Here is a 12,598-nt window from a genome sequence, read left to right as displayed (position 1 = left end):
CACCCATGGAGTTCTATGAGAGACTGTGTGAGGCATTCCAGGTGTATTCCCCTTTTGACCCTGAAGCACGGGAAAACCAGCGCATGGTCAATGCGGTGTTTGTGGCCCAATATCAGGCTGACATCGGCCGTAAGCTTCAGAAGCTTGAGGACTTTGCTGGAATGAATGCCACCCAGCTGCTGGAAGTTGCAAACAAGGTGTTTGTCAGCCGTGACCAAGAAGCTCAAAAGGTGGCTGACAAGCGCATGAAGCAGAAGGTGGCCCTGCTGGCCACCACACTGGGGACCCCAGGTCTGGTAAAGCAGACTGCTCCCCCGCAGAAAGGGGAAGCCAAGAAGAGACTGCCACTACGTCGCAACCAGTGCGCCTGTTGCAAAGAGACTGGACACTGGAAGAATTAATGTCCCCATCTTGGACAGCTGAAGGGTCAAAGAAGTTCAGTCAACCCAGCAGAGGAAGGTACCAGCCTGAGCCAGCCATCCAAGACCTTATTGGCCTGGCCGGAGTAGGATCAGGATAGGGAGGACTGGGCCCCCTGATTCTGGGCCCCCGGGAGCCTATGATCTCAATGAAAGTAGGGGGTCAATCAGTGACTTTTATGGTGGACACTGGAGCTGAACACTGTGGTGACCACACCTGTGGCTCCCCTCACGGGTCGCACAGCAACTATCATTGGGGTCACAGGGGTCAGGACTGCCCGCTCATTCCACAAGGCCCGCTCATGTCAGCTAGGGGGCCACCTAGTGACTCATGAATTCCTGTACTTACCAGAGGGCCCCATTCCTTTGCCGGGCAGAGATTTGCTGACAAACTTGGGGCACAGATCACTTTTGTCCCCGGGAAGCCCTCAAGTCTCACCCTGGAGAGCAAACCAGCTCCGATAATGGCTGTGACCGTGCCCAGGGAAGATGAATGGTGTTTCTATTCTTCAGAAAGAGAACAAAGGAATCCAACTAGCCTGCTAGAAGAGTTCCCTGCTGTCTGGGCAGAAAAGGGGCCCCCAGGTTTAGCCAAAACCCATGCACCCGTTGTGGTGGACTTGAGGCCAGGGGCCACTCCTGTCAGGCAGAGGCACTATCCAGTACCACGAGAGGCACATCTGGAAATTTGGGACCACATCCAACGCCTGCGTGACGCAGGAATTCTGATCGAGTGTCAGTCTCCCTGAAACACTCTGCTCCTGCCAGTCAAGAAGACTGGAGGGAATGACTATCGCCCTGTCCAGGACCTCCGAGCCGTCAACAACACGGTGATCACTATCCATCCAGTGGTCCCGAACCTTTACACCCTCCTGAGCCTCTTACCCACCCAAGCGAGCTGGTTCACCTGCCTGGATCTCAAAGATGCCTTCTTTTGCCTCCAGCTATCACCAGCCAGTCAGCCCTTGTTTGCCTTTGAATGGAAAGACCCACAAACGGGGAGAAAGACACAGCTGACTTGGACCCCACTGCCACAAGGCTTCAAAAACTCGCTGCCTTCCCCAGAGAAGCCTTGAATGGCACCCTACTCCAGTACATAGACGATCTGTTGCTAGCCAGTCCCACCCAAGAGGACTGCTGGGAAGGCACCAAAGCCCTACTGGCCCTACTCTTCACCACGGGGTACAAGGTGTCATGGAAAAAGGCACAGATCTACAGACAGGAGGTCAAGTATCTTGGCTTTGTCATCTCGAGAGGGCATCAGGTGCTCGGACATGAAAGGAAGCAAACCATCTGTTCAATACCTCGGCCAAGTACCAAGAAAGAGGTCTGTGAGTTCCTTGGGGCTGCCGAATTCTGCCGGATCTGGATACCGTGTTTCTCTGAAACTGCCAAGCCGTTGTACGAGGCCACGGCAGGGTCTGGTAAGGACCCCCCTAGAGTGGGCGCCTAAACAAGAAAAAGCCTTCAAGGAGATAAAGAGACTCTTAACCAGTGCTCCAGCATTAGGGCTGCCAGATGTGACACGGGACTTTAACCTCTTCGTGCATGAGAAAAATCATAGTGCACTGGGGGGTCCTCACACAAACAATTGGGCCATGGCAGCGCCCAGTCGTGTGTCTGTCCAAACGACTGGATCCTGTGGCCGCGGGATGGCCGCCATGTCTCCGGGCATTAGCTGCTATAGTGGTCCTGGTCAGAGAAGCAGACACGCTTACACTGGGACAGAATATAAATGTGAAAGTTCCCCATGCTGTTACCACGCTGATGAACAGCCAGGGACATAAATGGCTGACCAACACCAGAATGACTCACTATCAAGGACTGCTCTGCGAAAACCCACAGGTTCACCTCGAGACTGTGCGGATGCTGAATCCTGCCACCTTCTTACCTACGGAGGCGGGAACCCCCAATCAAGACTGTGAAGAGGTCCTAGATGAAATCTACTCCAGCAGGCCAGACCTGACGGACACTCCCCTCCAGAGCCCAGAACTTTGGAGCGTAAGCTCATCTGGGGCCACCGGCTTAATAAACCTAAGTTCTCCAACCCTCCAAGTGTGGTGCTTGGTTTCTCGATGGACCGATTTCTGCAACAATACAAAGCCAAATTTCAGATTGTTTAAAAATATTAATAAAGAAAGAAATCCTAAAATAACCAGAAGAAAATGGGGTGAGCATTAAAAATCTTAAAACAGAAAAGGCTTTTGTTGAAACATGACATGAAATTCTGAAACCACAGTGAATATACTGATAGATTAGATGCAGACTGGGACGATTCCTAGTCTTTTATTGTATCATGATTTTTTTAAATTATAATGAATCTAATAAGAATAAGTAATACTATTATTACTTTTGCCAAGGGGAAATGTAATGTTTAATATAAAAAAAAATGGCCTCTCTCAAGCTCTCTTCTACTTTTTTGGGTTTTTTTTGATGACTACTGATACATTTGGAAAAAAAACATAGATAAATTTTAAAACTTCCTTGAACACGTAGAGTCTAGTGAAAAGAAAATAAATATCTCTGAATTTCATTAAATCAAAAACAAAAGAACATATGTTTTGGTAAGAAGTGTTGGGCTTGGTAGTTCCCAGAAATAAGTTATTAATACTGCAGTAGTCTACCAAAAAAAAAGGTATCAATTATGTATTAGTATTAGGTGATACATTTCATTTTCTTAATATTTAGATGCCATTGCTTGTAGGGTTTTTTTGTTTGTTCATTTTTTAGTGAGTAAAGAGTTGCACGTGTCAGGGCTCAAGATACACAGTAAGAAAAGTTGTGGTTTCTGTATCTGTGGAACTTTCATTCTAAAATTTTTACTACACTTTTGCATAAAATGTGATATTTTTATTCAAAAATACAAAGTTATTTTCTTTATTTTTATTGTTCTGCTTCTGCTATTATTTTTGCTTTAGGGACTAGAGAAGTAGAAAAAGGAAGAAAACTATGGAGGACAAATGATAATATGATATAAAAATTTGTTTATCACTGCCCTCTACTGTACGATTTTCTCAAACCAACACTATTTGGTTAAGGAGACCACAGTGTTACTGATAGGCATGAAACACTGACCCAAGACGGTTGGGAACTCTTCAACAACAACATCAGATGGGCTGCGGCCAAGGCGTGGAACCAGGACAGCTGGGGCAGGAGGTTCCAGGGTGACTGGGCCAGAAGATGGCGTGAACGAGTACTCAACGTCAGTCATTAGCAATAACCTCAGTCGACATGACATGCTGGCCTGGATCAACGAGTCTCTGCAGTTGAACCTGACAAAGATTGAACAGTTGTGCTCAGATGCATCAGGAATACATCAAAAGATGCAACAATTCCCACGGAAAACTGGCTGAATACTAGCAGAAGACCTTGGACACCAGAAAGGACGGCAAAGATCCCAACATACCTGGGACGAGCAACCTCTGGAGTCTGGATTCCTCGACCAGAAGTCAAGTCTGAGGCTGTGGGAAGGGAGCACTGAGTCCAGAACACTAGACCACTAGAGAGTCCTCAGCCACAGGGAAGATAAACCACAGAGAACTCTCACGGAGGCCTCTGTCAGAGTCTAAGACCCAGCTTCACCCGACTGCCTGCAACAGCCAGTTACCTCACACCAACTTACAAACAAGACAAGAACAACAACATCAGTCTGCAGCAGGTTTTCTCAAACTTGACATTTTGGACCAGCTGACTGTTGCAGGAGGCTGTCCTGCCCCCTGCAGAATGTTTAGCAGCAGCACTCCCCTCTACCCACTAGATGCCAGTAGTACTACCCCCAAGTTGTGACAACCAAAATGTCTCCAGACATTGCCAAATGTGCCCCGGGGGAAAAAAGTCACCCCTGCTTGAGAACCACTGGTCTACAGTTTAGCAATCATATCCATAACGTAGTCTCATTATGAATCAAGGCCCTAGGCATCCAACAATGTGACCTGTTCCCAAGGGTCCACTTATAATCTAGATGACACATAGACTTGCTTGTTTACTCTATCAGTTCAGTCCGAAAAACACACGTGTTGAGCTAGATGAGAAGCCAGCTCAAGTGACAGCATGATGCCGACGGTGCTCCTCTCAGCATCACGCCCGCCAGCCACCACCACACAACTGACACAGTGTGAGAACTCTATTATTAATCCGTTCCAAAGCCCGAACAATGTTGTTTCTGCTACCTCAGCTGACCTTAACTTAGCATTTCGCATATTGTCCACTGTTCCAGGATTTCACTTGGCAAATAATCCTTTCCTCCTTGTGTTCTTGACCTCATTTCCTATTTGTGTATCTGCTTCCCCCAGATTCTAACCTTTATGTGTCTGACCCAAGGCTGATAATGAGACTAGGTAATGAGACTCAGAATTCTGAATGTTTCCTTTGCTTAATGACTTGGCTTGGTATTTTGACTTTTGGACACCACTTGAACACTGATAGCAATGTAACTCAGCATGAAAGTTTTTAGAGAATAAAACTGAATATTCTAAAAATAGTTGACAGATATTGGCTCAGTTTTATATAACTTGGAAAAATTGGGGGATGCAAACACAACACACTACATAGGTTACCAATCCGATTGCTTTCATTTCCCTCTCATTCTCTCTCTCTATACATATACTTCTGATTATAAAATAATTTTAAAGTTTGGAAGATATAGAAATATACAGAAAAAATGCAGTCACTTCTAATGCCACTATCGTTCAGAAATAACAATTGTTTACTAATTAATGTAAATTCAAGTCTAAATCTACATATGTCTATAAGTGTGTATGAATCTATCCACATATACATTTTTTTTTACAAAGGTACTATCATATTCCACACAGTATTTGTAACCCATTTTTTTTGACTTCATAATGTATCATGAGTGATCTCCAGAATAATTAACAACCCACATAGAAGAGGCTGAAGTCATCTGAGTGAGATAGCTCTATCACAGTTTATACAATAAGAGAGACTCAGAGAGTCTAACAGGAAGGACCAGGGCAGCCAGGGTGGTATGGGACACTCTGGTGTCTCAGAGCAGGTGCTGTTTACCAACCAGTAGAAATATTTCAATCAGTTATTTTTTAATTAAGATTTTATTTTTTTAAAACAGTTCACAGCAAAATTGAGAGGAAGGTACAGAGATTTTCCACATACTCCCTGCCTCCACTGGTGCACAGCCTCTCCCATTATCAACATCCTCCACCAAAGTGGTACATTTGTTACAATTGAAGATCTACATTGACACATTGTAATTGCCCAAAGTCCATAGATTAGAATATGGTTCACAACTCTTGGTGTTGTACATTCTGTGGGTTTGGACAAATGTATAACGACATAATGACACATATCCATCATTATATTATACAGAGTGTTTTCACTGCCCTAAAAATCTTCTGTGCTCCACCTATTCATCCTTCCAATTCCCCTCATAACCCCTGGTAACCACCAATCTTTTTACTGTCTCCATAGTTTTGCCTTTCCCAGAATGTCATAGTTGGAATCATACAGTAGGTAGTCTTTGCCTATTGGCTTCTTTCACTTAGTAACATGCCTTTAAGTCTCCTCCATGTCTTTTTATGGCTTAATAGCTCATTTCTTTTTAGCACTGAATAATACTCCATTTGTTGAATGTGCCACGGTTTACTAAACCATTCACCTATTGAAAGACATTTTGGTTGCTTTCAACATTTGGCAACTATGAATAAAACTGCTATAAACATACACGTGCACGTTTCTGCAAGGATGTAAATGTTCAGCTCCTTTGGGTAAACACTAAGGACCACAATTACTGGACTGTATGCTAAGATATGTTTAATTTTATAATAAAACACCAAAGCGTCTTCCAGAGAGGCTGTACCTGTACCATTTTGCATTGCCACTAGCAATCAATTAGAGTTTCTGTGACTCAACATTCTCATCAGCATTATGTTGTCATTGTTACAGATTCTGGCCATTCTACTAGCGGTATCTCTTTTTATTTTGCATTTTCTGATGGCATATAATGTGAAATATCTTATCTCAATATTTTAACACTGGTTAGGATTGTATCGGTGTAAATCAGCTGGTTAGCATTCCTGAATATATTGTATTTTTATAGCTACTGATATAGTAATAAAAATATGATATATAATGGCTGGAAAGTACCTGAATCTGTGGATATTTTATCCACTACATCTTTATATTGGTCTCCAGCACTTTTTCCTTTTGTTGAACTTACACTTTCACCATTCATCAAAGAAACCATCAGTTCTCAATCAAATTTATGCAAATTCCTCTTGCTGAATCACCTAGTAGCATTCTCAAAATCTGACCATATTAAACCACCTACCACATTGTATTTACATGATTTCCCTAACCATATGCTTCTCTTACCAAAATGTACATCCTGTGAAAGCAGAAAGTATGTTTTGGCCATATTTTGTTAGTGGTATTTGCTGTTCAATAAATGTTACTAACATGAACTGTAATAATATTTTTTCTCATGTTCTCTAGGAGTCTTACTTATTCATCACATTAATATTTAGAACTCCAAATGTTTTTTTTTTAAATATGGAGCACCATGAATTACCATATTACTTTCTTTTTTCCCCTTGCCTACTCTTCTAGGCAAGCCTAATTAAAAGCGACTTTGGAAGTCAATCAACTCCTGTATTGGAGAATTTTTTAAAGAGTTCTATTTAGAAAATTCTCATCAGCATTCCACTCCAGTGACTTGAATGACCACTGGAATCCTATTTTCTTCACAGAGCTTAGTAGTTGGCAATCATGATAACTTCGTCCTGCCCTCTCTGGCTTGAACTTGGAGACTCATGAACTTGTGCTTGACCCTCATGCATTCATTCACTCAATAATTCATTACATCTTTATTAAACTCATATTACCTTCAGATCTGTGGATCAACAGATGAATAAAACATGGTCTTTGCCCTTGAGGAATTCCAAATTAGTGAGGGAGGCAGGCTTTATACTACAGTGTAGTGAGTTTCATAAGATATTTATGTACAGAGTGTAAAAAAGCACTGTATCATTGTGTTTCCACATTCTGTTTCTTCAGTGGTAGAAATACCCTAACCAAGTTTAGAAAAATGTTTTGCCCCTACTAGCAAAATAAGACTTCCTAAGCCTTTAATGATTTAATGGTTAAAAACAAGATTAAAATATAAATAAGGAAAAAACCCTTGAATTTTCCAAACACTGCTTCTTGTCAATATTATAGTGCTCCTGAGTGATAAAGGAGAGAAGAAAAGGAAAAGGAAAATCTTTGAAGGTTTTCCAGCACTGTTAAAATCCTCACAGTCACTGAAATGTTTTCATACTGTATCACAAAGAGAAGATGCTTGATAATTTATCTTTACATTACCAGTCTTACTAAAATGAATGTTAGCAAGCCTAGGGCTTTCAAAATCAAACACAGAAAAGTAGTTATAGACTATGATGCCACTGTGTATAAATACATTTACATTTGCCTTCTGTGAGAAGGCATTAAGTAAGCATTCCAGCACATCTACCATCTGGAGCAGATCATTTTCTTAATAAACTCCTCTTTCTTAATAATTTAAGAAAATTATTTTCAAAAATAATCATTAAATAAAATAGTGATAATGGCCAGAAAAGAAATTCACACAGTATACATTTTCTTTTATTAAACTTCATTACATAATCATGCTTGTAATAAATAATTAATTCATTTTACAGTGAAAAGGAAAAAAGTAATGGATTAATCCCTTTTAATTACATTTAAGCAATTTTTGAAAAGAGAAAACATATTGGCATGTTGCACTAATAAAAAAACTACATTAAAATGTAATAGCAATTAAATATCAAACAAGAAAACTAACAATTTTAAAAAGAATACATTTCAATTTTCAAGACATTATTTAAATTCAGGAATATGTTTCATGTATGGGCTAAAATTTGCATTTAACAAACAAAAATATTACCCCAGCAGTTCATAGACAGTTTCACTGTTTTAAATTTAAAATACAAATAAAACTTCAAGTGATCATATAGAATTAAATAATGGAAATAATTCAAGTTCTGTGTCTTTGTCTTTATAAATCAGCGTGCTTTCAATGTTTATTTCCAACCCACTCTTTAATAGGAGTATGTATTGCCAGTTATTAAAATTCAACCATAATTTCAGAGGTTATTTAGAACTTAGACCAACAAAATATTCTTTCAGGGAGGAATATTTTATCACTGATATTTTTTAGAATCGCTGGCACATTGTGACAATAAAAACAGACTGTAAAAGTCGGTTTTATTATTTTTAATCCTCTAAAGACAATGCTTCCTCTTATTTGCCAGCTCCCATTGTAATGGCCTTGGAATAGCACTTACTGGACCATTTACTTAACGGTACTGTCACTTCTACAAATAATAGTTTCCTGATTACACTTCTGTGCCAGGAACTGTGCTAGGTACTCATACGTTTCTCCTTTGAGCCTTGCCACTATCTAACAGGGCAAAGTACCCTTCCTTATTCTTATTTCAAGGGTGAAGAAACAGTATTAGGAACATTGAGTCACTTGGTTCAGGTCATATGAGCAAATAACAGAGACAGTGTTCAAATGCAAGTCTGTCTGATTGAAAAGCCCTAATATACCCAATACTGTTTCCATTTATTCATGCAAAAAAGTAGGAATTGAGTGCCTTTATAAGCTGGGAATAGCGCAGTGCATAAGAAACAGATCTTGTCAGCAAAGGGTTCTAAGATTAGTCAAGCACCTCACTTTCCGCAGAGGTAGCCACTCTCCTATGTCTATCACCCTAGATTAGTTTTACCTATTCAGAAGCTTCACCTCCACGAGTACGAGTCATAGAGTATATACCCTTTAGGGTCTCCACTTTTTTCCCGTTCTCTCTTTCTGGAACTCCTAGCAACAGGTATTGAAACTTCAAGACTGACCCTCAAATTTTTATATCTTTTCTCTTTTCTTTATCTTTTTCTTGTTTGTTCTACTTTCTGTATTGATTTTACTAATCATGACTTCCAAAACGTGCATTTTTAGAGTTTCCCTATACATTTATTCTATTTGCTCCCGTCTCTCAGAGTCATTTCCTTAAGTGAGTTGTTACATCTGAACCTGAGCTCATTTCCCACAGAAGTTCCTTTTCTTTGTGACCTAGCCTGAGGCACAACCCTAATGGTTACTAGTTTATTTGTCTCCATATGAGCTCTCTCCTGTTTCACTGGGCCTGACCAATGTTTACTACTTTGTCAAAGGGTTCCTGTGCTTTGTGAGGAGTCTGACTTTGGACTCCACACTCATGCATGGGAGCAGGTCTGGGGTCTAAACTCTTCTGGGTTGCCTTTTCACTTATGATTTTAGGTGGATGGTTGGCAAGCTTCTTTGCTGTTTCCCTAGTGAGTTTCACAGAAGGAGCAGCCCTCTGTGATTACTGGCTTCTTGCAAGATGGTAAGCTTTAGCTCCCTACATGTCCATGACCTGAGGCTTGTCTTTAAAAAATGATTAAAGAAGACAATTTAGGTGATACAAAAAAACATTAACACTTCACGATGTGGACAGTCTCCATTTGGAGAACTGCAAAATGGGGTGGAAGGCAGGAAGCTTTCATAAAATGAAGAATAAAGAACAAGGAAGAGGAAAATAGAAAATATCTGATTTGCTGGGGCCACACAGTCAAACTTGTTTGGGATAAGTAGGAACAAGGAAATAAACACAGAGCCCACCCTGCGTTTGAGGTTTGGGGGTTTGCTGATTGGATACACTGTGTTTCTGGCTAAGCAGAGCGTTTACAGGGGCATGAAAAGTTGTCTAAATTTCAATTTGCAGATGTGGCACCCTGGGGTGGAGTGGCTCCCTCTTGGGGCTAGAAATTTATTTTATTTTCACTCTACTACAGTCAGAACCCCACCACTCAGCAGTTAAGGCAATAAACTCTCTAGTTCTTTCATCTCCAATTCTTGCTCACTGTTCTGACTTGGTTCACTCTTTATTTCTGAAACCTGAGGGTTTCAAGCTTTTTTCTTGCATTTCTCCAGAATTTCCATTTGTCTTCAGAAAATGGTCTTGTGACAGCTTCAGAGCCAATTATCCATCATTCTTCTCAATATCTTCCCTCTCCCATGCACTGAACCCCCACAGAGCAATCCCCTCTGCAAAGTCTCCTTAACTCTCCTCCCATTAGTCACTTGCTGTCTTCTTCCTCTCTCTCCTCTTCTCCAGATCTTCCCATCACAAACACCCAGGAACCAGGTCAGGAAAGTAGAACCTTCCTTAAAGGTATCTTTTTAGTGAGAATTGAGAGTGGAAAAGGCTGGAAACATCCATAGGTGTGTAAAGTAAGACTATTATCTTTCTGCTTATAGCTGATCTAGTAAGTGGCTCAATGGACTTTAAAGATGTAAAATTAGGTCATGTAAAGACAGCATTTTAATCTGCTTTCTTCCCATTACGCTGCTTTTCATTCCCTGTCATGGAGGATATATTGCTTGGCACAAAGTTAAGAAAATGTTTCAAAGTTTTACTAGCAAGTTTTCAAGATGATTGTTTTCTTTCTAAGATAGGGATGTAGCAGAACCTTGAGATACAAGCAAAGGTTCCCCTGAGGACATGCTATATGAAGGATTTAAATTTTCCTTTCTCTTGGACTCCTGCTAACAGTTATATTTTGCATCCATTTTGAATTTCTTCCCTATATTTGAATTCCTTCTACTTAGCCTTCAGTGCAGTACTCTTACATAGCCTTCCCAGAACCACTTCTCCTCTGAATTTAGTATGACAGTGGCAGTACAACAGTTGAGTTTTATGTGGTCCAGCTTCAAAATAAACAGGGATACAAGGTAACGCTAAGAGTAGCACAAAGGAGCATTTGCAATATGGATAAGTTTCAAGGGGTCTTAACAGTATTCATGATGATAATAGAAGCTGACATGTATTATAACATTTATCAGGCATTTGATAACTGCTTTGCATGGATGATATTATTTCAATCTAACACTCCTATAATTTAGCTACTATTGCTATTTCCAGTTTACAGATCAAGAAACAGAGGCGCAGAGTGTTAAAATAATGTTCTCAAGGACTTACAACTAGTGTCAGAGACAAAGGGGAAAAAAGGCAAAGAAAAAACCAGAGCTTCTCTGGGGTATCTCAGCAACAGGAGCTTGTAGACCACCTATTTATTGCACTGAAATTAATGCAATTTTGCCACCCTGCCTCTTTTCAAGTTTCTTCATTCCCAATTTCAAATCCCAAGAGAATGCATCTAATAGGCCCAGCTTTGGTCTGTCCCTGCTAAGTTAATGAGCTCTGATCAGCTAGTACAGTAATGTAATACAGATACGGTCATCCCTGTGTATGAGGGGCACTGCCAAGAAATGCAGTAGTGGTTGTATGTGCAGCCACTGCAAGTGGTATCTACTGTATGGCCTAATGATGTAAGAAGCTATCACATGTGTGTACATATACAATTTTCTGCAGTTGATACATGCTCCAAGAGTAAGAATTACATTCACTACAAACTCTTGGGTGTAAGATAGGCTCAAGGATGTATTGTATACCACAAGAAATATAGCCAATATTATGTAATAATTATAATGGAAAGTAACCTTTAAAACTGTATAAAAATAAAAAACAAATATCATCATTACATTGTACACCTGAAACTAATGTCAATTATACCTCAATAAAAAAAGAAACAAAAACCAAAACAAAAAGAACTATTGATACATTCATTAATTAAAATATAAAGAGTGTGTATGTATACTGACTGAATTGGGAACCATATATTATCTCTTTTCCCTTAATAAGGAAAACTCCCTGAAGGAGCTCAGTTTACACTGAAATGATGGGACTTCTAATTCTATTTCTTCTATATCTGACAGCATGCCTTTTTAGCTACTCTGAATGAACCACCTGCTGAAAACAACAAAAAATGCTGGGTTAAAAAAAACCAAATTACCTAGTTTACAGGAAATACACTAGGTAATTCATATTAGGATTTCCTACATTGATGAACTGGTAGTAAATGAAGAAATTCTCACAGGGGAAAAAGAAAAAGGAAGGAAGGAAGAAAAATGAGAATATCCTGAGAAATAAGTGAGGGCTAAAGTGAGCTTGATGCCTGTCTTGACCTTAGAACTCAGGAAGTAAAAGTCTCCCCTGAGAATCTATAACAAGCCACTTAGATTTGAGGCCCAAATTCAATCTATCTCTGCAATCCAATAAACCTCAAGT

The sequence above is a fragment of the Hippopotamus amphibius genome, chromosome 4 (assembly GCF_030028045.1).
Source record: "Hippopotamus amphibius kiboko isolate mHipAmp2 chromosome 4, mHipAmp2.hap2, whole genome shotgun sequence".
Taxonomy (NCBI): Eukaryota; Metazoa; Chordata; class Mammalia; order Artiodactyla; family Hippopotamidae; genus Hippopotamus; species Hippopotamus amphibius.
The sequence above is the reverse complement of the archived record's forward strand: the minus strand, read 5'-3'. Positions refer to the sequence as shown.